Consider the following 4,069-nt stretch of genomic DNA (forward strand, 5'->3'; position numbering starts at 1 on the left):
AAAAAGTAATCTGTAACTCAAGGTTATACTAGCAACAAGAAGAACAATTGCCCAAGCATTTTTTTTTCTTCAGATTGTAAAAAAAAAAGTTAATATGTGTTGTTAATTGAATTAATATACAATTAATATAAGATTCCCATATAATCGGATAATATACAAAATTAATAAGTGTAAATATATTTATGATATTAAACACAATGTTCAGTATTATAATTTCAAACAGTGGTGGTAATTAATGGAGACTTTTCTTCTCTTGAAAACACACCATCGATGACAGCAGTTCTTCGTTAACTTCTACCTGCTGAAATCCTAGCTTCTAGATGGAAGCCTGTTTTTTATAGAGCAGAATCTATAAAATTCCATAAAATATACATAATACTACATATATATATATTCTCATTTGACACCCCCTATACTATATACATTAACATCTACACACGTGTACATATATATATGTGTGATTGAAAAAACTGTGAAGAAGAAATAATAGCAATCCTTTGCTAGAATGTAAAGCTAAATTCAAATAAGAAAATAAATAAATCACCACCATGAAAAAAGAGGTCAATGGGATTTAAAGCTATAAGACTAAACAGATTTTACATTAAAAAAGCTCAGCTGCTGTACAAAGCCATGTTATCTTGAAAAATGCAATAAAAAGACCTGGCAATACACTCAGCACTACGGGACAGATTCATTAATGTATTTACATTGTATTAAAATCATGTGAATCATTAGGTCATCTTAGCAATTTCAGGGATTTTTTTTTTTTTTTTGCTGTCCAAGTGATTTAAAAATACTTCAGGCAGGAGGATGTTATTATTTTTAAGAATATATCAATGTTTTCATATATGTTAATGCAGCTTGATTTGCTTGAGGATTTTTTTCTATCCCATCAGTAGTTTTGAATTTTCATGTGCCTGTTCAGCAAGTGTTTTCTGCTCTAATGAAGCAGATATAAATCTTAGTATAAACAGGGAGCAGCTCTTCCTTGTGTCAGATGTTATTTCATATGCTTGTTGTGACTACAGCACAACCCTTAGGTTTCCAGTCAAGTGAACAAAATGTATACGTGCATTTGTTCAATTAGATAAACACAGCCTGGAACACAGAAGTGGTGTAAAAACATTTGAAGGCTCCCTTTTTCATTCTCTGGGACCCATTGCTCATCCTCTCCAAGGTGATTATGTGATCGTTTAAGTAAAGGGCAAAACTCCCCTATTTTTCTCTTTTGCCTTCTTATCTGAAACTATGACTTGCAGTGACAGAGTTTCAGAGAAATAGAAGTGCAGAAAGGCATATTGTCTGAGACAACATGAGGAACAGAAAAAGCAGAATAGCTCAGTTAACTGAGCCCTTTCCACCTGGCTAATGTTAATACAGACTTCAGATCAATGAGATACAAGTGGTTTCAGGCAATTCAGATAATTTCAGAAAAAATCAGTCAGCTGTATCAGTCCCTACATCGGGGCAGGACCTGAGAATAAAACAGCTTTCCTTTAATTTTCAAAACAAAGCAACAACAAAAAGTATCAAATTACCTATTTTACCACACCCAAAACATTTAAATGAAGTTCCTTATGTTGTTATCAACAGATTTTCATAGCTGTTACACTGTTAAGAAACCTGGGAGAGAGTGACGTGGAAATTAAAGGAGATATAGACCAGAAGGTTTAGGAGTCTCTGGGTACATTGGGCAAAACTGACAGATAACTCCAAAAGGTACAAGCTGAGAAAAATATGGAGATGTAGTACTTTTTACCTGTGTTTTTTTTCAACAGGAGGGAATAGTCAGAGTCATATTTTGGTGGGGGAAACAAAAAAAAAAAGAAAAAGAAGCACAGGAGCAAGCCATCAGTTTCTTTACAAAATACTTTGAGAAATGTAAGTAGGTATCAATGATACTTTAATGTAGTTGCATTGGTCCAACTAAACGCTAAGCATGGCCCAAATATTTAAATCTAGCCCAAATAGACACACTTATGCTCCTGTACAGTTGCACGGCCTTTCAATGCAGATCTTTCATGCTTGCAAGTGATACTGACTTCTTCAGGCTATTACAGTCTATCAGGACTTTCTGTCTGCTGAGAGATCAGGGCCATATATCTACTGGCAATGAGTTTCACTGCCCTCCCTGAAACTGCACTTTGTCAGAATTTCTGACATGCAAGTTCTAATGAGAAAGTGATACAAAACACTGAAATAGAGCTGTAATTTAACCACCAATAATCAATCATTCCTGTGTTAATCACGGACGATATATACACATGAAAACCCACAGAAGCCATAAACCTCTTATTTTTCAAACTATAAAATTCTTTGAACTTTGAGCTGCTTACTGCTTATTATTGTAACAAAAGTGCTTGTCATACCTGTTCCAGAAGGTATCAGGGACATGAACAAGAGCTGCCTCCCAAAGAGGGGTTTTGGCATATATGGATAAATTGAAGCTCAAAAACAAGCATAAGCACAATAAAAAATAGGTAATGTTCACTCGTGGGTTGGCTGTTTTTTTTTTTTTCTTGTTTTAAACTGTTCTGAGAGATTTAATTTCAGAACAGGAAAAGATTCACTTTGGACTAAATGAATCCCTTTTGGCATTTTAATTCAGCAGCTTAAGCACTTCCTATAATTACGTCCAAAGAAATACTTATTTTAGGCTTAAATAAATCCCTTTGGAGCTGTCAGTGAATGCTAAGTTCTCTGGCCTCCAGAGAGATGTAGGGGTCCAGGGATTTCTCTTAAGTGCCTCATTACCCATTAGCTTGCAAAACACATTTATTTTCAATACCTGTAATATGATATTGAGTTTTAAGAGAGTGAAAAAATAAGTTGAGAATCCAGCAGGAATGTCCCTTTATGAAATTTAATATGAAACTAACTTCAATCCCAGTTTTTTTTTTCCTGACGGAGTGCAAGCAAACATGAAACACCATACAGGAAGTTTTTTTTCTTTCTGCTTTTCAGGCGCCCCGTCCTCACCCCCACCTTTGCAAACAATGTACAAAAAGGGACTCTTCTGCTGCCTGCAAGAGGTGTCTAATTACTAGCTGGAAACTCCATTCATCACCCAGGTGTTAGAAAACACAGCCCTCTAATAGCAGGCCATTGCACTTCAGTGAACTTGCCCTGCAGGGGATTAGACTGTTCAAGGCCAAGCCTAGGGAAACCTGTTCACAACCATATGGAGGAGGTCTATAGTTTTGTTTATAACAGTCCTCCCTTAATTCCTGTTCTTCCTCCTCTATCCCCGCAGAGATTTAAGAAAAAAAAAGTATCTGCAGGAAGAAGCAGACGCCTTCAACCACCTGCCCAGCAATTCTTTCTGGCATAGAAGGTCATTGTTGGATCTCCTGTGCAAGAGTGAAATAAAGTATGCATGCATGAGCATGCATTAAGTTACCAAGCATTAATGTAGAAACAGAAGAAAAAAAAATCCAAAAAGCAACTACATAATGGGAAGTTTAAAAGAAAGATTAAAAGTGAATTGAAGAAATTAAAAATAATGACTGTTTAAGGCAAACACTACAAGTCATCTATCATTTGTATTTTCAGTCCTAAAAATTAAATCTCATTTCCTTTCCCCCCTCCTTTTTTTTTCTTATTTATTTGGGACTGGAGAGTGATGGGATAAACAGACACACCATCTTGTGCACTTAAATAGTGGAAGCATCTGTGCATAATAGTCATATAAATCCTCATGTTTGTCTTCCTGGCATTTCAATTGAATTTTATAGCAGTTCTTAGAGGACTGACAAATACAGTTCTTTCACCCAATTGGCCAGAGCTTCGACCTTGCTAGGGTTTAATTTTAACCACTTTTAAACAGTCTAGTACTCAAATTCCACAATTTGTATGTCAAGAGGCCTATCCCTGTTGGTGCAAAATACACTGGGTGTAACTACAGTTGAGTTTTAGGTCAGATCAGGAATGCACTTTTGAATCTAAATCTCCTGATTACTGTGGACTTACTTTCCTCACATTGTAATCTGAAAGAGTTCTGAACGGATTTGGTTTAGCTGAAAGTAAAATAGAAGATGTGTTCAAGGAACAAGCTTAATTTGTTCCAACT

This window comes from Pezoporus flaviventris, unplaced genomic scaffold, assembly GCF_033815535.1.
Source record: "Pezoporus flaviventris isolate CSIRO_AGI_PZ_B2104156 unplaced genomic scaffold, CSIRO_AGI_Pfla_v1 ptg000003l, whole genome shotgun sequence".
Taxonomy (NCBI): domain Eukaryota; kingdom Metazoa; phylum Chordata; class Aves; order Psittaciformes; family Psittacidae; genus Pezoporus; species Pezoporus flaviventris.